Consider the following 22,983-nt stretch of genomic DNA (forward strand, 5'->3'; position numbering starts at 1 on the left):
GGAGAACAGGCATGTTTGTCTACAGAAGTCGATATCTCTTAGTGCCTTGGTTTTCTATTTTTCCTATTTCTGTCATTGCAAATTAAAGCCTATTCTTCTCTAGAAAAAAAAAAAAAAAAAGGATATTATTCAATCACAACCTGATTCAAACTTTGCTTGCATCTTTGTCTCTCCAGGGTAGAAGATTAAATTCTTGTGGTTTTCTTTCCTTAGGAAAATGGACTCAGACTTCTCACATGCCTTCCAGAAGGAATTTACCTGAGTCATCTGTTCAAACTACCTGGTAGACCCTGTCACCGTCTGCTGTGGGCACAGCTTCTGTAGGCCCTGTCTCTGCCTTTCCTGGGAAGAAGCCCGAAGTCCTACTAACTGCCCTTCATGCAGAGAACTATCACAGAACAAGGACTTCTAAACCAATATTCTTCTGAATAATTTAGTGACCATTGTGAGAAAAGCCAATCTCTGGCAATTCCTGAGCTCTAGAAGCAAATATGTGGGACCCACAGGGAAGGAAAGAAGATGCTCTGTGACGTGGAAAGAGTCTGCTCTGTTTGCTGTGCTCCAACTCTCAGGAGCATGGGGCTCACAAACACCATCCCATTGAAGGGGCAGCTGAGGAACACCAGGTAAGAGATGGCTCTGTGATCACCTCAAAGCTGGAGGGTGCCAGAGGTAAAGAGATTAGAAGGACGATGAGAATCATCGTGGTGATTACTCCATTCTTTACTGAGTGCCAGGTGCTGTTCTAGGTACCAGTGATGAAATTTTGAATAAAGTATGCAATTCTACCTTCCTTCAAAGAGCTTGCACCCAAACAGAGGGTGAATAAGTAAATGTCCTTATTATTGACTCTACAGTTCAATGCTAAAGGCATTGAAAAGCAACCAAAACTACAAGTGCAAAGAAACATATTTTGGAAATCTATTTAATATTACTGGACAAGCGAGTATGGGAATAGCACACTACAAAATCAGGGGCCTAGCGTGGGTTCTGAAGCAGGATGTTTCACTGAACATTAGCCAGGTTACAGGAAATCTTCACTCTTCAGTTCCCTAAACTGTTCTACATTCTGAAACCTCAGAATTGAAAAATATCAATTGAGGACGAGCAGTGAAATTTTTTTTTTGCCTCTTTAATGTATTTATATATTACATCCCTTGCCTGTGTATACCACTCAGAGTGTGGAATCTATGGTATTTGACTTTCTGTTGTTCAACCTCATAATTCTTTTGCAGGAGAAGCTCTTAAATCAAATGAGGATTTTATGGAAAAAGATTCAAAAAAAATCAGAGAAATCTAAATGAGGAGAGAAGAACAGCCTTCCTCTGGAGAGTAAGTTTGAGACTGAGTCCTCACGATCAGCTTGAGACAGGCATGCTGACAACATTTATATTAGCAACTTGAGTTAAAATTCTCACATGCCAGATTTTGTCATGTGTTTAGTCGTAGGCTGGAAAACAACCAGACTGTTCAATATAACGCTTATTCAGGTTTTCTGGAAATGTTTTTCAGATAAGTAAAAAATAAATATAAATTCTGAAGGGCCAGTATGTGCTTAAAATTAATAAGTATTTCAGGCAGAGTTTTCTGAATAAGATGAATTATGTAATATTAATTACATAGTATATAATTGAAAAATAAATGTATTTAATGGCGAATATGATGTTATCCAGGGGGAAGAAATCAGGTGGGAACAGTAATTTAAGAAATGTGCCTGTGCTGGTGAAATCTGATAGCAAAGGACCCAGATGATGCCAGTTTAAGTAGAAGAAAATGTAACATGACGAAAAGCTGAGGAGAAGGGCCAAAAAAGGACAAGGGAGTGAGAAAATAAATATGTCAATTTTGAGAGGAGAAGCACAATGGAATTGAGATTCATGTTCTTAGAATGGCAGGACAATACAGAGCCTATGGCTTTTGAGAGAAGATAGGTGACAGCAAAGAAGTAGTCAGTTTGAGAGATGGGGGTTAAATTTTTTACTAAGATCCTTTTTGTGTGACGGCTTCTGATCCTGATTATAATATACTAACAACATTTCTACTAAGAGTGATTGTTTAGGCTGTGGAGTACAAAGATTTGATACTACAAACTAATTGAGTAACAAAGATTATATATATTATTGATGACAATTTAACAATCATACATTTTAGTTGTTTTCTAATGGTATTTCAGATGTGAGAGGACATATATTTAAACATTTAAATCTAAAGTGCTATTTTACAGGTGTTTGGGAATTGATGAATTACATAAATTTTAAAGGAAGATCTTGCTTAGCTCATCAGACTGTTTGTAAATGATGGAAAATAAAAGAAGGAATGAGGAGGATGAATTTGTGCGTTCTGTGAGGCGGAAGTAGGCCTGGGTATGTAACCTACAAAATCCATGTCCCTACAGGGTGATGTGGTTTTACGGGCACAGATGATCAAGAATGAGTATAGGAAGCTGCATCCAGTTCTCCATAGGGAAGAAAAACAACATCTAGAGAGATTGAACAAGGAGTACCAAGAGATTTTTCAGCAACTCCAGAGAAGTTGGGTCAACATGGATCAAAAGAGTAAACACTTGAAAGAAACGTATTAGGAACTAATGAAAATGTGTCATAAACCAGATGTGGAGCTGCTCCAGGTAAGAATGGAGGATGCCCCTTGAGCTACTTTGTATTAGCTGACATATAACATATAACAATGCAAAAACTGAGAATCTGTGAACCATAGAAACGTGATTTGGTGGTTGCTGAGGCCTTAGATAGAACTCCAGGATAGATCATGATAAATCCAGCAGATAAAAGAAGTCTGTGCCTGAATCTGACATGAAAGTCAGATAATTCTTGCAAGGAATTTGCACTTTTCAGAAGGGAAACTGAGATTTTCTCTTTAAGTATGAATCTGCTACCTTAAGCGGCAGATTATAATATTTCTGGTGAAGTGATAACTTTTTTATTTGGGTCTAAGAATGTTCCCCACCTCATCTCATGTCCCCAGCCTCCTGCTCTGCCCTGACAGAGAAGAGGCAATGGAGGTTAATTTTATTGCTATGGGCTTGGCTGCAGTGCAAGAGCTTCCAGTTTTTCAGTTGTTATGAAAGTTCGCTAGCTAGACATAGACATGACCTTCCTCCCCATTATACTTTTTGAGTTTATAGAAATTGTGATCATTGTAGTTTAGCCATTTACTTGTGCAGATACCCTAACACCCTTTGATTCCAACATTTTTCCAGACAGAAGTTTCTTTCTAATCTTGATAGTGAGAATCTCTATCTTATATGAACATAAGAATTTATAAACTGATTTTTACTGGAACATTCTCTTTTTTCTACAGTGGAAATTTCCTTCAATTGGGAAATAATCACAATATCAGGCTGTTTGAGGATGTGAGAAGTTTGATGTTTAGATGTGGATCTTTGAATTCCGACAGATCTGACTATTTTGCTGCATGGGGAGCCTGGGTCTTCTCCTCTGGGAAACACTACTAGGAGCTGGATGTGGACAGTTCTTGGGACTGGGCTCTGGGAGTCTGTAAGGACTCCTGGATAAGGAAGAATAGCACAATGGTTACATCTAAGGACATATTTCTTCTTTTATGTGTGAAGATGGATAATCATTTTAGTCTCTTGACCACTTCCCCAATGTTTCCTCACTATATAGAGAAACCTCTGGGCCGGGTTGGTGTGTTTCTTGATTTTAAAGGTAGAAGTGTGAGTTTTTTGAATGTCACCAAGAGTTCCCTCATATGGAGTTACCCGGCTGGCTCCTTAAATTTTCCTGTCAGGCTTTCTTGTACACTGGCCACAGATGATCAGGATTAAGAGACCTGACTGTTTGGGAACTCCATATACAAGGGAGCCCTTCACTGTTGATACAAAGAAATCATACTGTTCAGGCTTTTTTCTACTTTAGTGTCAGTTCATTTTATTGCTATTAAATGGAAAATGTGTAAAATGCAAAACAGCTTTGTACTTTTTCTTACAATTAAAATAATCTCTTATGGCCCATTACCTAAAATATGTATTGTGATTTTCAAGTGTTTGTGAATTGATTGGAAGGAATTCTGGAAATATGTGGGTGTGTGATTCCAACTTAATGATCTCATGCAGGAACAAAATTTGCACATCATGGACAGACAGGATTTTGTACAATGCACTTGTAAGTGTGAAACTTCCCTCCTATTAATACAGTAAATTCTACACATCATCACTTTAGGGGGAAAAATGTATTTTACACAGAAGTTTTCACTGAATCTTTGGGCAAGAATAGAAATTTAACAGTCATGTGTCCTGTGGTGACAAAAATACCTTCTGAGAAACACATTATTAGGTGATTTTATCATTGTGTGAACACCAGATCACACTTACAAAAACCTAGATAGAATATCCATCTACAGACATAGGCTAAATGGTATAGCCTATTGCTTCTCTGAGAAGTTTCTAGCAATGCCTGAGCAAGAGCCAAAAGGGTATAACCCACATGGAATTCTGTAGCTGTTTAATAAAGCAAACAGCATCACCCAGGGAAAAGAAGACAGATGAGCAGACTGTCTCCTTAAAAATGTGTTTATACTTCCAATTCACACAGATTGTGAATTCTCATTGATAAACTAGAGACCTGAGACATAACCATCACCTGGTGTTACAGTGGGAACATATTAGTATCAGGGAAAACAAATAAATACAAAAATAGAAAAATAAATTAAACTGTACCAAAAAACAGAAAACAAAACAAAACAAAATCCAGTTCTAATGAAAACCCAGTTTATAGTGAGTCCACTGAGTCTGTCTACCCACCAAATGGTCATTTTCATAATCACTGATTAAATAATGGAAACAAACATTCTACTTCCAGTCCAGCAGATGATCCTGGCTGATGTCTGGGGTTCCTTGGTTGGGGCTGTTACCTAGAATATATTCAAACGGCCTCTCCAGGTAGTGGCTTGGCCTTGCTCACAGCATGGTAGATAATTTTCCACAGTGAAGACTCCCATAGAGTCAGGAGAAGTCTATACTACCATTATGCTACAGAGTAAAACATCAGCTGTAGTCACAACCCTACACAAAGTAAAGGGACTAGAACACACACAGCAGTAGCAGTCTTGAAGTTACATCATGGAAAGCCAATGGGGGATGGAATATATATTTTAGCACTTTTTAGGGAGAATGGAGGAGGAATATAGCCTACTACACCTACTCTTTCTAAGAAGTGGACATTGAGGACTATATCCAGAGACTCAGGGTCCTGTAAAACATGAGATCCAACGAGCCCCTTATAGAAACACCATTCAAGTTCCAGATTCCTGTAAAAGGACAATTGACAATTGACCAGGTAAATATTCTTTTGGAAATTTTCTTCAAGATTTGGTATCAACTGGACACTCATTATGAACACAACATAGCAAAATCACTGAGGAAGATGCACCCGATACTGAAGTAGAGGGGTGGAAGGGGTGGTCCATCTCCTTCAAGATGACTAGAGACAGACACGGTAATTCTAGGACAGTAGGATATAAAAGGGCAGTGTATCCTTGTCAGGAACCCCCTTCTGATGTCTATATGTGGCTGCAAACTACTCATGTAAGCCTTCTGAATGCCTTCTACTTCCCAAGATTTCTTGATGTTAAAAGCCACTGACTGGGGTTCATAGTATATAGAATACCTTCAGCATAGAGTGTGACAAAGTCTTTCCCTCAAAAGTCAGAAGTTCAGAAACCTGTAGCTGAGTCATCCCCTGGACCTTACCAGTAAGTGTGGACTAAAGAGAGAGACATTGGCTTTAACCTCAGATAAAAGCTTTTCCATTCTCACTGCCTTGTAGACTCTCGTACTCAAAAGGGAAGGTGAGGCTAGGTCCTGTGACTCTTCATTCTTCCAGATCGTGGAGGTTTTTGATGCTGACTCAGAGAGATGTCCTTTCTTTACAAAAATCTAATGTCTATTAACATTCTGCTGCAAAAGAGATAGGCTGTGTCCTGTCACAGGCCTCTCACCCTGTGCCCATATGTTCCACTCCTCTGGCCCTTACTGAACCATGATGCCTGCCAGAATCACTCTGAAATTCTTCTGTGCCTCTGTCAGTCTTCTGGCCCAGTTCTCAGAACACAGGTCCCTGTCTATCCGTATTCCAATGATCTGTCCTTGCCCTTCAAATTCACAACATAAGAAAAGTTGGTCATTAAAATATCCCAGAATGGGAAATAGGGGTTGCCTGTTTTGTCTGAGACCAGCAGTGCAGATGCAGGATTCTAAGGGAGGAGGAGAAAGCAAAAGTTGATGCCCTTGGAACTGGTCAATCACACCTTTATGACATTTAAAAGGGTAAACGGTATTTGGAGTTAACTAATGGGAGCAGAAAGAGGACAGTCAAGTTCAGGCATATATGGAGAAAGAGAGTTTCTATCAGTGTCTGACACAAAGTAAAACTCTCTTTCTTTAATGGAATGCATGCATAAATTTGTCAGAAAAGTAACCCTTGGTGAGGAAAAGCAAAGTTGTAGAGAACAAGGGATACTGATAAAGAAGACAACAAGCAACATTTCCCGCATATTTCAAAATAATTCTTGAGTGCTTACATTTCCCGGAATTGGCATGAGGCTTCTACTGTGTATTAGTACCTACTCTGAAAAAGCCAGCGGAGAGTAACATGGTATCATGGTTAAGAGCAATGTCTTGAAGCTCAAGTGCCTGGATTTGATTCCCAAACTCACTGCTTACAAGCCTCATTCCTAGAACAAAGTGCCTTTCTCAAAGCCATGTGTGTGGGTGTTGGGTGCATGGGTGTGTTATGCATACATTTATATAATATAGTATTTGTATATACACAGTAATTGTGTGTGTGTGTGTGTGTGTATCCTGTACCTACATTTAATAATTGGATGAGAACCTTGCACAAGGGTTAAAATTTATTTGAACAAAGTAACAGCAACAAGACAGATAAACTGTAAGGCAGCCCAGCCAGGAGAAAGGCAAGGAAATGGGAATAAGGGAAAGAATAGAAATTTAGGAAGAGGCAAAGAAAAAGAAAAGAGCCAATCATTGAGAGAGAACCCAAATTTAAGATAGCAACGGGTGAAAGTGCCAGCAAAAGCCTTTTAAAAGTCCTTTGAAACTTCTAACATTTGCAATAGAAGATCAATTAGAAAAAGGACACATTTGCGTATCACCTGAGATGGAGAGTTCATCTGCTTCTCACACTCAGGGTTCTAAGATGCCATGATCATGACATACAACAGTCACAGATCTCAAGTCCCACTGTCTGGAGCTCTCCAGCCTGCCTCAAAAGACAGCAGAAAATGACTGAAGGTCTCAGCTAAGGGATTCACAATCTAGGACTTGGGCTTTAGCCATTTGGACCTTCCTGTACGTCATCCTCAATTTGTTGAGTTGTGGCACAATGCTGCTTTTCAGCTCCCAGAATACATCACATGACACCACAGACTGCTCCGCTAGGCTCCTAAACCTTGCTGTGGCTCCTAGTCTTGGTTTGGAGAGCCATGGTGGCTCACAGCTATCCTTAGAGTATGTGAGACAGACACCCCTGCCAGTTCATAGTGGAGCCACAAAGAAATGAGAGACTTAATGAGGCTGTGTGAGGACACTGGGCAAATGAAGTACAAAGGACTGAGCCCATGTGTTCTGGTTTTGACATTTTTCCCGATCACCCAGGTGCACACACACTCAGGACTCAACTTTCTCTTTGTTCAGTGATGCCTGTCAAGTGTCTTTAAATAAGCGCCCATAGATTAGGAGATCTGGCTTTTAGCTTAATAGGTTCAATGAAAGGATTATCTGTGAGAAATGAATCCTGATTTCATGTGTTTGAGAATATTTTACAGGTCTGTGCCACCACGCCTGGCTAATTTTGACTTTTTTTGGTAGAGACGGGATTTCTCCATGATGGTCAGGCCGGTCTTGAACTCCTAACCTCAGGTGATCCGCCCGCCTCGGCCTCCCAATGTGCTGAGATTACAGGCGTGAGCCACCACACCCAGCCTACTCTTTATTCTTTACACTTTCCACCACCCCCCGACCCAGCTGGCAACCCTTTATGTACTTTAGATCTTTGTGGACTTGTGTATTATAGACATTTCATACAAATCAAACGATACAATATGTGGCTCTCTGTGTCTTGTTTGTTTCATTTTATATAACTTATTCAAGGCATATTCACATTGTAAACAATGTGTTTTGCTCACATATTTAAAACAGGTTGGGGTAGAAGAATAAAGTGCTAACTATCTCAGCTTACTAAACTAACTAGAGTGCTTAGTTTTCTCTTGAAATGTGATCTAAGTGGGTAGATCTGAGTACCTGACAGATTATGTCTCTAATTCCTAATCACTCATTACTTGCCAGAAAACCTCAAACAAAGCCTTTTAGGGAATTCCTCCCACCCTCTGTAGACCAGACAGTTATTATTATGACACACTCTAAGCATATTATGTTATCTTCTTCATAATATCCAACGAACTCTCATTCAATTTGTAGATACTAATTACTACTAGACTATAAATTCTAAGATGGTAAGGCCAGGATTTTTCTTATTTGCTGCTATATTCTCACTTTCTAATGCAATGCTTAGAACATAGTGTATAATACTTGTGTAACTAATAAACCAATATGTTAACAAATAAAAGAGTTAATATTAAGAAATATTCTTGCATTTAAGTTTCCCAAAATGTAGCTAACATAGTGGAGAGCAAATTCTAAAGGACAGACTCTTTTTAACAACTTGCTCACTCATGAACAAACCCATTCCTGCTGAAGCTAAAATTCACCACCGCATCTTACTCCAACAACACAAAGGCATTAATCACCTCCCAGTAGGCCCTACCTCTCAACACTGCCAAATTTGATTTTGCCAAAACAAAATCAAGAAATAGATTGAATCCCAGATTCACAATCTAAGAAAAAATACCATTACTTTTAGGTTTGAATTAACTACAGCAAAACTTTATTGGATAGTGCTGATGTTGAAACTTCACCTGGGTCTTCAGTGTAAACAACAGAACAATAAAGTGATAGGGAAGGAGAAAATAAGACTTAAAATGATGGAGACTGTCATCATTTAAACCATCGCATATTCTATGGTTTGACTTGTCCCTGCGAAATCACATGTTGAAATTAATCTCCAATTTGGCAGTGTTGAGAGAGAGTTGGGTCACGTCCCCTTCCTAGTAATGCCTGCCGGAGGAGAAGGCCTGAGCTCCCCATGCAGAAAGCTCTCTGCTCTCCGGGACTCCCTGGGTTCATCTTTCATTAGAGATATGCATTTTGGTTACATTTATTTCCATGTATTTGATGCTTTTGACAATGTTTTAAATACATTTTTAATTTTACTCTCACTTTTTTTTTTCAAGACAGCTCTGCCATCCATGCTAGAGTACTTTTAAACTCATAAAAGCTCTCTGCTCTCCGGGACTCCCTGGGTTCATCTTTCATTAGAGATATGCATTTTGGTTACATTTATTTCCATGTATTTGATGCTTTTGATAATGTTTTAAATACATTTTTAATTTTACTCTCACTTTTTTTTTTCAAGACAGCTCTGCCATCCATGCTAGAGTACTTTTAAACTCATAAATGACCATTTCATTGTATCAAATGTTTCCTTCCTCTTTTTACAGGAACAATGATATGCATTTCATCCTGTTCATGTGGTGATTACTTTATTTCAACTTCTGATGATACATTAGTCAACCTTTCTAGAATAAGCTCCACTTGGAGATGAAATGAGTTTCTCTCTCACAAGATTTAATTAGCTAGCTAACTTTTTTGAATTGTTGCACCTATATTTATTTTAGAGTCTGTACTGCAATTTTCATTTCTTGTAACACACTTAGCAGGATTGAATATCAAAGTGATAAGTTGGAGCTTGGCACAGCAGCTAGAGCCTGTCATCCCAGCACTTTGGGAGACCAAGACAGGAGGATCATTTGAACCTGGAAGTTTCGGGCTTCAGTGAACTATGATCTTGTCATTGCACTTCAGCTTGGGCAACAGAGAGGGAAGCTGTTTACAAAAAGAAAAAGAAAAACCCGACAGAAAAGCAAAGTTATGAGTTGAGAAGTATTACTGCTTTTTTCTGTTCTCTAGAAGGGTTTGTCTAAAAGTGTGTGATTTCTTTCTTGAATGTTTTGAAAATTTCACTGAAAAAGATCACTGGCTTTTTCTTTGGGAGTAGTTTTGTTTTTTTAATAATAGGGTAAATTTTTAGAATCTAAATAGTCTCTTAGATTTGTCTATGGTTTCTTCTGTCAGTTTTTGTCAGATATGTTTTTCAAGGAAATTTCTCATCTCATCTTAATCATCAAGTGTATGCACATAAAAGTGGCCTTAACACCTTCTTATTAACATATTAATTTCTGGATGACCTGTTTGCCTATTTATTTTTTATTTGAACTCCCCTTCTCCATTTTTAAATTGAGTCTCACTAAAAATTTATCAATTTAATGTTTCTGTTTAAAGAGCTTACTTTTGGTGGGCGTGGTGGGTTACGCCTATAATCCCAGTACTTTGGGAAGCCAAGGTGGGTGGATTACTTGAGGTCAGGAGTTTGAGAGCAACCTGGCCAACATGGCGAAACCCCAGCTCTACTAAAAATACAAAAATTAGCCTACTGTGATGGCACGTGCTTGTAATCCCAGCTACTTGGGAGGCTAAGGAAGGAGAATCACTTGAACCCGGGTGGCAGAGATTGCAGGGAACAGAGATCACACCAGTGTACTCCAGCCTGAATGACAGAGTGAGACTCTATCTCTAAATAAATAAATAAATAAAGCCTACTTTTGACTTCGTTGATTTTATATATTATGTGCTTTTTAATCAATATTCTGCAATTTTGAAATTTTTATTTATTTTTATATTTTGGCCTGAATTTACTTTTATTTATCTGGTTCTTTGGGATAGATCTTTATTTGTAAATAACAGATGAATCTAATGCTATACGTTTTCTTCTTAACATTGTTTTAATTAAATCTCAGAAGTTTTGTTTCTATGTATCTTAAATGCTATCCCATGAAAAATATATTCATTGCTTTTCTTTAATTCATGCATTTGCAGAGAAACTGTAAAGGAGAGAGAAGAAAATACTTTTTTAAACCTTTATTTTAAGTATAGTCATACATGCGCAGGTTTGTCACATAGGTAATCTTGTGTCATCAGGGTTTTTTGTATAGATTATTTTATCAACCAGGTCTCAAGCCTAGCACCCATTAGTTATTTTTCCTGATCCTCTCCCTCTTCTCACCCCCTACCCTCCTATAGGTTCCAGTGTGTGTTGTTCCCCTCCATGTGTCCATATGTTCTCATCATTTAGCTCCCACTTATAAGTGAGAACATGCGCTATTTGGTTTTCTGTTCCTGTGTGAGTTTGTAAAGATAATAGCCTCCAGCTCCATCCCTGTCCCTGCAAAAGACATGACCTACTAACTTTTTATGGCTGCATAGTGGGAATACATTTTATAGTGACATTATGAAACAATTAGAAACAGCTGAAATTAATTTTAATACAATCTTTTAACCAAATATATCCAATATGTTTCAACATGATTAATGTTACAAATATTAGTAAGATATTTCATATTGTTACTTTTTTGTTTGTTTGTTTGCTTTGAGTCAGGGTCTCCCTCTGTCGTCCAGGCTGGAGTACAGAGATGGCAGAGATGGGCATCCCGGTTAACCAGAGCCTCAATATCTGCGCTCCAGCAATCCTCCCACCTCAGCCTCCCCAGTAGCTGGGACTACAGGTGCTCGCCACAACATACTTCTTGAATCATGAAATCGTCTCACTGCAATTCCCGAAGGGTTGATATTACAGGCGTGATCCCCTGCACTCTGTCTTCTTACCTTTCACACTAAGTTTCTGAAATTATGCACTAGAAGATCTGACATAAGAGATGGGTGAAAAAAGATGAGGTCCCCAAATTGCAAGAACTACAGAGAGTAATAAACTCTGGTTCAAAGGTAATCAGACAGATTTAAACTGAGATACAGAAAAACCAATCTAAAAAGAAAGGAAACATTGATTATAAAGCAAGATTCTTGACTTTGTAATTACAGAGGTTTGGTAGTTTTCTGTAATGGTAAAATCCAGGTCAGGTCATGAGAGTGGAGGCAGAGATAGAATAAAGGAGAAGTTCTTTCAACAAGACTTCAAAATCTAGTAGAAGTAACAGACACAATAGTAAAGCAATAATCCCAGTACAGCATGATAACTGCCATAAATATCTATCTATTAGGCATATAGAATCAAAAATCAAATCTGTTTGGGTGAGTCTTGAAGAATGAACAGACATTTTTTGGGTGAATAAACAGTAACAGTTGTTCAGGGTCAGGAAAATGCCTGCATAAGGGAGGATTTTCCCTCTAAGGTGATTGTCAATACCCGTGTTTCTTGGCAGATGAACAGTGCTTTGGTGGTCCAGAAAAAATCGAGGGAAGAGTTAAAAGTGTATTTGTGGAACACAACTTTTCATAAACCCAAACAGTGTTTTTTAAAAGGAGACTGTGCATGGATTTCTGAATCACAAGTGAGGGAACTCTGTCATAGAGGACTTCCAACTGGACAATTTCAAATGAAGAATCCTTAGCTCATTTGAAACACCAAGGTCTCAGAAAAAGAGAACAGAGGACAGGGAGTGGAGGTGACGGTTTGAGTTTTAAACAGGATGGTCAGAAAATGCCTCAATGAAAAATTCACAATGAGACAAAGTCTTGAAGAGGAAAGCAAACACAAGTGTGTGTGTGTGTGTGTGTGTGTGTGTGTGTGTGCGCGCGCGCGCTTGTGTGTGTGTATACTTAGAGAGAGAAAGAGAGGGAGAGAGAATTTGAGGTGAAGGAAACAGCATGTGCAGTAATATTGGGTTTGTGTTTATTTTGAGGGCTGAGGAACCACACAGAAGTCTATGTTTCATATTAAAGCGAGTATAAAGAAGAATGGAAAGAAATGAGATTAGAGAGACAAAGAAGGCCAGATCATACATGAAGCCTTATTAGCATAGGTTTTGCTTGGTGAAATGCATGAGATGAGCATGCTCATCTGAAGTTATTTCACACATATGAGTTTAAATAACTTGTCCCAAATTTCAGAAATGAAACTAATTATTTCTGTTCTAGTCAATATAGCTCTAGAGCCTAACTATTAAGCAGGAACTGTCTTATTTTCCATAAATATGAGTTGAAAAAGAAGAATCCAATTTGTTTTTCTTCTTTATGACTATCTTAGGAAAAACACTTTATCACGAATAAAGTGAATGCATTTGGTTAGATCCATCTATGTCGGTTGATCTTCGTGCAGAAAAGAAAAAAGGAGTAAAATTTTGTGTAGTCTGAGAATTGGCAAGACTGAGGGTCAAAATAAGGGATGTTCAAGAGACAGAGGAATCAGTGAGATTCAATAGAAGATGAATAAATAGGTTTTGTTTTTGCCTAACCCATTGAAACTGCAGGATTATATGAATTTAAAGACAGAAGCAATCAGAGCTGAATATCAGAAGATGCCTGCATTTCTCCATGAAGAACAGCAACATTATTTGGAGAGGCTTCAAAAGGAGCGTGAAGACATTTTTTAGCAACTCAATAAGAGCAGTGCCAGAATGGCCCATAAGAGGGAGATTTTAAATGGAATGTATGAGGAGCTGAAGGAAATGTCCCATAAACCAGATGTGGAGCTACTCCATGTTCTGACTGACCATGGGGTATCAGGATGTGGAACAGTCACGGGCACAGGGGATTTTCCTCTTTCCTGAAATGCTTTCTTCCCTTTATTTCCATGATGTGTTTCCAGAAACACATTTCTATAGCTAATGCTACTTTGTGTGGAGGGTAGAGCCCCTCCAAGGGATTTTACCAGAACGAAGGTCCCTCTTACTTTATCCACCAGCAACAAAACTTTGTGGAATGGCCAAGGTAACAGTCCTCATAAATATTCCCCATCTAAAATCAATAATATATTCTGGCTTTCTGAACATTTATAAAATACTGAGGGATTCATTTACATTAGGTCAATTTGGAGACATGGCAAGATTGGGAGTTTCAGGAATCTAAATATTATTTTCCATCAACTCATTTTGTAATAGGGCCTAGGGAAGATGATTGAGTATGTTCCTCATGGTTACTGCAGAAAATAGACTCTCTGGGCCTTTTCTCCCTTCACTTGTATAAAAAATGTCTTCAAGACTCAGACTTCACCAGGACATTAATTCATAACAATATCATAGACTAGGTTTTTCATTAGAGAAGAAAAATAAAATGCTTTCCAGAGGGAATATGGCAGGAAAATAATATTTTCAGAAACTGCCTCCAGATCTCACACTGAACTTAGTGGAAGATTCATCTTGTAGAAAGCACAAAGCCTTTCTATATATTTTTTTACAGTTGTTTGGAGACATATTACACAGGTGTGTGTGTACCTGGATTTTAGCAGGTGTCCTTTCAGTTTCCACAAATATCAAACAGTATCTACTGAAGCGAAGGCATACATGATTAACATATTAATATTACTTTTTCCTGGATCTACTTTTGCTCCCCCACCTTATGTAGCCATCTATTATGTTGCCATACTCATGGTATTATTACCGGACAGATGCAAAGAAAGCATTGGAAAAAAAGGGAGAAGAAGCAAACATCAATAAATAAATAAACACACAAAAAAGGATTGAAAGAAAACAAGCATCTCAGTTTCTGATTTTCTTTATACCTCCAAATCCAGAATAGATGAAAGATAAAGTGTTGTTTCCTGGATGGTGGGAAAGTCACCAGAGGAAGCAGCAGGAGAGAGAAGGGGAAAGTGTTTTAGAAGTGAGAAAGTGTTGATGACTTTTTGTTTACATATATGTATGTGTGTGTGTATATATATGTGTGTGTGTATACATATATATGTGTGTGTGTGTGTATGTGTGTATGTGTGTATATATATATATACACACACACATATATATAATCAGTTGACGTTCTGAAAAATAGATCAAACAAACTGTGCAGTGTTAGAAGACTGTAAGCCTCTAGGGAAGCTTGGCACTAAAGAAGAAGAGCACACTGACAGGCCCTAGCAGAAGCCAGCAGCCATTAATGGTAGAATGACATGGAATTCAGCTGAGAGCAGTTGGAGGTGAGCCCTGCTGCTAAGAGGCTTTACTCCAGGGGAAGACCACCTTCCCACTCCATCCCCCTTCTGGCGCCCCATTTATCTACTGAAAGCTATTTTCACCAATCAATAAAACCTTTTACTCATTCTCCAAGCTCACATATGATCCAAGTTTTCTGGTACACTAAGGCAAAAACCCCAGGATACACAAAACCCTCTGTCCTTGCAATAAGGCAGAGGGTCTAATGGAGCTGGTTAACACAAGCCACCTGTGGACAGCTAAGCTAAAAGAGCACACTATAACACAAGCCCACTGGTGCTTTTCTTTTATAATAGTGTAAAATCTAAAACTTAAAGAAATGTCATTTTTAATTACTGCAATACTCCAGGAAATAATAACATTTAATCAGGCAATACAATGTCTAGAATATAATGGAAATGTAACAAATATTTGAATAATTAAAAATGCATAAGAGACTTGAAAGCTTTGCTGCTAAAGATAGGAGCATTAATTCAATGGTTTGCATTTCTTAGGATTTTAGGTTGATGTGAAAACTAATTAAATTCTAGAAGCTTGTTTTTCATCTTTTTAGAAAGTTTTATACATGTGTTGGGATGCAGGGAGTATAGAGGGTGTATTAGCACAGAAACTTAATGTGTGGGTGTGTGATAAAGTCATGGCAGTTGTGCATTATTTATTTTATGTTATTATATATGTGTGTGTATAAATATAGAGAGATAGACATAATTTTTTAAAATAGAGACAGAGTCTCACTATGTTCCCCAGTCTGAATTCATACTCCTGGGCTCAAGGGATGCTCCTTCCTCAGCCTACGGAGTACTCAGGAATATAGGAGCTGGCCACCATGCCTGGCAGTTTGTTTCATTTTAATTTAATGTGAGGTCATCCCCCAGGCCATAAGAGAAGAGATGGGAGGATAGAAGAAGAAAATGCAGACATGTACTCCCTACTTTCTATTCTTATTTCACCATCATGTAATATCCCCTTGGTTTTTTTAAATTATTATTCTGCCACAGTTAATTACACATTTACTAGTGTGTTTCCACTATCAAACATACTTCTTGAGTATATTGTGGAAATTAACAAATGCTTGTTAATAGAAAAAGAAAACCTAAAGCTTGGTCAACATCACTGTCTTCCATAACTGGGAATGAGTGTTGCTGTGGGGCCTTGAACAAGTCTCAAGGCAGGAGGCTAAACTTGACTCTCGAGGTAGGGCTCAGAACACAGACCAAATTGAGTATTAGCAAAAACAGGGACCAGGCAGAAGCAGCTTTCCATAAGACACGCCCACTAATGTACCATGTCAGGTTACCACTGCCATGGCAACATCCAGGAGTTATCACCCATTGCATGGCAATGACTCAACAACCCAAATGTTATTACTCTTTCTCTAGAAATTTCTGTATAAACCCCTTAATCTGCATGCTATTAAAAGTAGGTGTAACCATGTCTGCAAAACTGCCATGGTAGCCCTGCTCTGCGGGAGCAGACACAAAGCTGTAACATCACCAGAGCTGGAACACTGCTGCTTCAATAAAGCTGTTTACCTCTACCTTTGGCTTGCCCTTGAATCCTTCCCTGGTCAAAGTCAAGGACCCTCAAAGGCTAAGCCCCATTTTGAGGATCACCTGCCCTGCATTGACCTAAACTCACTTTGTCAAAGTGTTGTCATTTATCAATCATAGTGATAAGAGCTTACGGAGCTTACATTTATTGAGAACTTATCATGTGGTACGCATATGAATGTGTTTTAAATGCTTCAAATATAAAAACCTCTATAATCCAATATTTACAATGAAAAACCTGAACTGTGGGAAAGTCAAGTGATTTGAACTAAGGCAACTAGTCTCCCACATCTGTGCTCTTCATTTTGCAGTTTGTCACATCTCCCATGAAATGGCGCAGGTAATAGACCAACATTCCAATGACCAGCGGTGAAAGTCAGGTCACATCATGCCACTAAAGAGTTTATTATAATACTTAACACAGAGTAAATACTAAATAAATATCTGCTGTCAATATTAAAATGTTATTAATAAAATAATATTTATCACATAGTTTACCACTTTCAGTTCATCTCATCACTGAAAAATTTACAACTTTACTGCAACAACAAGCCGAATCCATCTTCTCTTTCTTTCTCTGGAGATGACTTTGCATCTCATCTTGTCAATAGAATGGAGTTTATGTAATCTTTTACATTTAGGCTCATGTAGGCTCACAGCCATTTTTTTCATAACCTTAATAGCATCCTTCATCACTGCATTTCAATTGTTTACACAAAAATACAATTTAAAGTTTATTATGGCTTGGCATGATGGCTCATGCCTGTGATCCCAGCTCTTTGGAAAGTCATGGCAGGAAGATTGCTTGAGGTTTGAGACCAGCCTGGGCAGCATAGCAACACCACATCTCTACAAAATACATATGTATATATAAGCCATACGTGGTGGCTCACACCTGTAATCTTAGCTACTCACAAGGCTGAGGTGGGAGGACCCCTTCAGCCCAGGAGTTTAAGGCTAAAGTAAGCTATGATGGCACTACAACACTCCAGCCTGGGTGACAGAATGAGATATCGTCTCAAAGAAACAAAAACAAAAACAAAACAAGACAAAACAAAACAAAAAAAGTTGTATATGAATATATGTTTACAAAAATGCCTGCTTTGTTCTAGACATGGATTGTTGTGCTCTGGATATATGAAGTTCCTAATATTCTCCTTACATAAGAACAAAATGATTAATATAAACAAGTCTTTTTCTGTAATAGCATTAAGAAATTTTCCCAAAATATGGGTAGCATAATATGATACAAAATATTAAAGGATAATGTCAAAAAATGTAAGAAGTAGATTAGTGTCCAGATGCATATGCTAATGAACTTTATATATTATTTATATATTTGAAACAATTGTATCTTATTTTTATTCTATAAGGTTGATTTTGAAATTTTCTCAGGGATGGCCAACATGTGCCAGTAAAATATGAAGATTCCTAATGATAACAAAATATAAAATAAGACTTACAATGATGGAGATTGTCAGGAGTTAAATTGACATACATATTAAGCTACTCCCTAAGAATAAAATGATGTCCATCTCATTTATGGTAGAAATACACAAAACACATTTGCGTTATAAAGAGTAATACAGATGAAAGAGGGTGCATATTTTTATAATAAATTGAGAAAACTATGTTAAAACAAAAAAGGAAAGAAAATATCTTGGATTATAAACATGAGATCAGTTATGACTAATATGTAAAGAATTTGTATCATCTGTAATGTATTCAGTCTCAGAAAACTGAGAGTACATTTCTCACAGATACTCAGTATCAGCGAAAACCTCTCATGGGTTCAGTTAGGACACAGGCTAATCTACTCTAATAAAGATCCCAATTTTAAATAAATGGGGGCTATGTTTTTCTCATCTGCTTATCTAAATAGAGGGGGTAACCAAAAAAAAAAACAAAACAGACTGATACTTTCAACAACTAGATTTCATCTCTATGTGCAAGAAAGTGAAATTTGTTGCCATCTCCTGTTCAGCAAGAAAACTGAAAAAACTTCCTGAGCAAGAGGACCTGAATGTAAGGAAATGACCTGGTGCTTTCCACAGTACATCTGTTTCCATCCCATTCCTTCAAGCTTAGGCATGCAGCACATCGAACCGCCAGATGTAGCTGGAAATGCGGAAGACACACTAAAATGTTTATTTTTATTACCTTTATTTCACGTTATTATTTATTTATTTATTTGTTTGTTTATTTATTTATTTTTTGCTAGAAACAAGGTCTTGTTATGTTGCCCATGGTGGTCTTGAAGTCATGAACTCAAACAACACTTCTACCTCAACTGCCCAAAGCAATGGGATTAGAAGCATGTGCCATCGTGTCTGGCCTTTTCTTTTTCTTTTTTTCTTTGATTTAGGAGAAAAAAGAAAATTAAATGACAGACACAGCAGAAGAAATACTGGGAGCTTGTGTTCAATGAAAACCGGGTGATCCTTTACTGAAGAGTTGCTTTTAGTTAGAACCGGGAATGAGTACTCAGGAATCAGTAAACTCTGCTTTTCAGTGCTGTCGAGGTGTCTAGTGTTTCCCCATTCAGCTACTGGCTAACTAAGGCTCACATGGCAAGAAGGACCTGATGTGCCTTTTTTTTTTTTTTTTTTTTCAGACGGAGTCTCGCTCTGTCGCCCGGGCTGGAGTGCAGTGGCCGGATCTCAGCTCACTGCAAGCTCCGCCTCCCGGGTTTACGCCATTCTCCTGCCTCAGCCTCCCGAGTAGCTGGGACTACAGGCGCCGGCCACCACGCCCGGCTAGTTTTTTGTATTTTTTAGTAGAGACGGGGTTTCACCGTGTAGCCAGGATGGTCTCGATCTCCTGACCTTGTGATCCGCCCGTCCGGCCTCCCAAAGTGCTGGGATTGCAGGCTTGAGCCACCGCGCCCGGCCTTGATGTGTCTTTTAATCTCTTAAATTGATGACGAAATCAAGGTGATCATCCAAATTATGAAAATAGTTATCAGCAACACTTCCTATTCTTTCTGTCTGTACTACCTAGACTTCTTAGTTAACTTTCTCTCTTCTCCTCTCACACATTTTTTGCAGCACTTTACTAGGTAACAGGAAAAGTCTATCACCTTCTGATGATTTGTGTCTCTTCAAATGATCTCAGATTGTAGAATTTTACCTTCTGGGCTTTCAACTCAATTTTCCTTTCTGTTTCCACCTAAAGTTCCTGAGTATTCTCTATTGACACTAAAATTTCCATAAGCAGCAGCCATTACACTCTCAATATTACCTTGTTACCAATTTTGTTTGTCATTTATTCAAAGAAAATTGTATAGCTAATCTTACTTAGCACAGATTTACCTGTACATTCAGGTGGTATTAGCCACTAAGGACATTTAAGATATAGTTTGGTAAATTTTCTCAGTCATTAAAGCAAAAATTTATTACATTCTTCTGTTTTGATAACTTCTATTTCAATTATTATCACCTGGGACATTCCTAAACTTGAGAAATAAAATTAAGGTAAGAGACTACGGGGAATATTGTCAGTTATATCAGAAACCTAAGATTCCTTCTCACCTTCTGAAGAAGGTATTGATCCATTTGCCTTGTCACATTTTTGAGGGCAGAAGTTAAATTCTTCCTAGAAATAAAATTAAAAACCAATATGGAGACATAGCATGTGTGTAGTTTAAACCAGAGAGATGAGATGAAATTGTAAAAGGAAGAGTAGACAAAATGAGAAGAGATCATAGTCTATGATGAAATTCTGGGAAAGTCATAGCATAAAGGTCACATCAAGGAATATGAGACCAGGAACGAACTGAGATGTGTTAACCCATGTAGTTAAAAAAAGAAACTTACATGTTGGCAGGCTGAGGTGGGCAGATAACTTGAGGTCAGGAGTTCGAGACAAGCCTGGCCTATATAGCGAAACCCTGTCTCTACCAAAATTATGAAAATTAGCCAGACATGGTGGGCACTGGTAATCCCAGCTACATAAGACGCTGAGGCAGAAGACTTGCTTGAACCCAGAAGCTGCAGGATGTAGTGAGCTGAGATTGTGCCACTACACTTCACCATGGGTGACAGAGTAAGACTCTGTCTCAAAAGAAAAGAAAAGAAAGGAAAATTATTTGTGGTAAAATAAAGCAAATGCATAATAGTACATTACATAGAGTTCTTGTCTTGTGTTCTCAATTTAGGCAGCATAATTTGTCATTTCAACTAACTATAGCTGATGATGCTGCAGACTCAGAGAGGAATGTCCTCCTATGAGATTTCTTTCAACTGATTGCTAGTAACCAAAAATTCAAGGTTATGTAAAATAAAGTTACTGTTATTAGACAATAAAAATTCTACTGCCTTCAAATCAGAAAATGTTATTTCTGTTCTCAGTTCAACTCCTGATGTATGTGTCTGTGTGTGTGTGTGTGTGTGTGTGTGTGTGTGATTTGGGCCAGATTTTCTCATATCTCTTTGGGTTTTCTCATTGTACATTTGAAGAGGGGAAAAGACAAAATTTTTGCAAATTTAACTGGATGATCAAATTGGCTTTTATCTGTCATTCAAAAATCAGGAAATAACTCATCCAAAAATAGAGAGTTTCTATGCTGAGTATGGCACAAGAGCCTGTTTTTGTAAGGTTACTTAAACAGCAACAAAGAAACAGAATAATACAACAAATGAATTGGTTAACATCAGGTTACTCTTCTTGCTAAGATGAAAGAATAGAGGACTTCCTTACCATGGTAGCTAAAACTGGCCTGTTTTGGCATCTCGCTATTATGTATCCATCCTGATTTTTTACTAAGTCAGGTAAACAATGTAGTTAAAAGTTCAGTGATACACAACTTTAGCATGAATGGCTGCATTTTGATTTGGTCTGTTGGGGCTCAGTCCAAATAAATGGCACTTTTTAAAAAATTTCATTTAACAGAATATTTTTTTACATTTATCTCACATTTCTATAATATTTTAGGATTTAATTTTCTATCCTTGACATTCATCTGAGGTTTCCTTAAAATGGCTGAGGACAGTCACCTAATACAGAGTGGAATTTTATACTTCTAACCTTTCTAACTTTTAGGAACACACATGATCTTGTTTTCTAGGGGGAGCTTAAATTCAGTATTTTATTACTTGAAAAATTAAGAAAGAAAGTATCTTTGTGGGAGACAGGCAGAAAATCTAGAGACAACTGAAAAATGAGGGCAATATAATCACAATGTGGAAAAGAGATTAGTTGCAACTTTTCCTTTTAATCCATTCTGAGAAGCAACATTTATTCACTCACGTATTCTGTACTCCCAGCCACTTGGAATTCCCTTGTGAGTCGCTTCCCTCACCTGTAATTTATTTCTAAATATACTTGGGAAACAGGCACAGGGAACACTACATTTCCCTAATCCTATTAATAAAACAATCACATTAGTAGGAAGGACGAAGTCTGTAAGAATCAAAAAGGATGATCAAGACAAATTTCTGTGATTTTTTTTGTAGCATCATGCATGGAGGATCCACATGGTTTCCACAGAGCTGGAGTCATTCAGGGAACTTCTTATATCAAGAGCGATCCAAAAGAATTCTACCAAAAATTTAAGAATGTTTTTCTGCAACTCACATCTTCATAAATGTAAAGGTTAAAGATTCACGGAATGTGATTCATGAATATCTGATTCTGAACAGATAAGACAGATACTGTCAAAGAGCATTTCCAACAGGATAATATTGAATAGTGTATCCTCATATGCACCTGGAAAGCCAGGAATTAAAGAAAAGAATGAAGATGAGAAAGCAGTGTCATCTGCTATTGTTGCAGTGACGGTACAAGCTCCAGCTTACCAAACTATCAGTGGGCAGTATATTGCCATTACTCAGTGAGGAGTTTTAGAACTAACTAGTAATGATACTCTTGGTGTACAGGGACTGCAGAAAAGATAACTGACTACAGGAGCTACTCTATTGCTGGTGACTTACATAGCGCACTATCTAGAGACCACTGATGGGCAGAGAATGCTAGCAGCCAGGAACCAGGTTGTGGTACCAGCTGTCACAGAAAATGTGCCATCATCGCAGATTGGCATCCTCTATCAGCATTGTGCCTGGAGCTGGTAGGGCATCTTTCCTAGGTCCAACTGTTCAGCTTTTCAAAGGTAGTGGAGAAGAGAGAGTGGCTGGCCCAAAAAGAAACAATGAAGCATCATGAGAATATTGTAGAAAGTATAAGGAAAATGGGAACATTTTAGAAAAGAAACTGCAGAACTTGGAAAAGCAAACAACTCTTTCATTAAAGACATAAATGTACTTAAGAGGTTTGTTATTGCAAAAAAAATAAAATAGATTATGTTTCAATGTATTTGTTGTGTTTA

At 37.9% G+C, this 22,983-nt stretch overlaps 1 pseudogene; it reads left to right on the plus strand.

The window, feature by feature from the left end:
* The first annotated feature begins 217 nt into the window (after positions 1 to 217).
* LOC105518938 lies at positions 218 to 22,495 on the plus strand (annotated as a pseudogene).
* The last annotated feature ends 488 nt before the right edge of the window (positions 22,496 to 22,983 follow it).

Source organism: Colobus angolensis, unplaced genomic scaffold (assembly GCF_000951035.1).
Source record: "Colobus angolensis palliatus isolate OR3802 unplaced genomic scaffold, Cang.pa_1.0 Scaffold332, whole genome shotgun sequence".
NCBI classification, from domain to species: Eukaryota; Metazoa; Chordata; class Mammalia; order Primates; family Cercopithecidae; genus Colobus; species Colobus angolensis.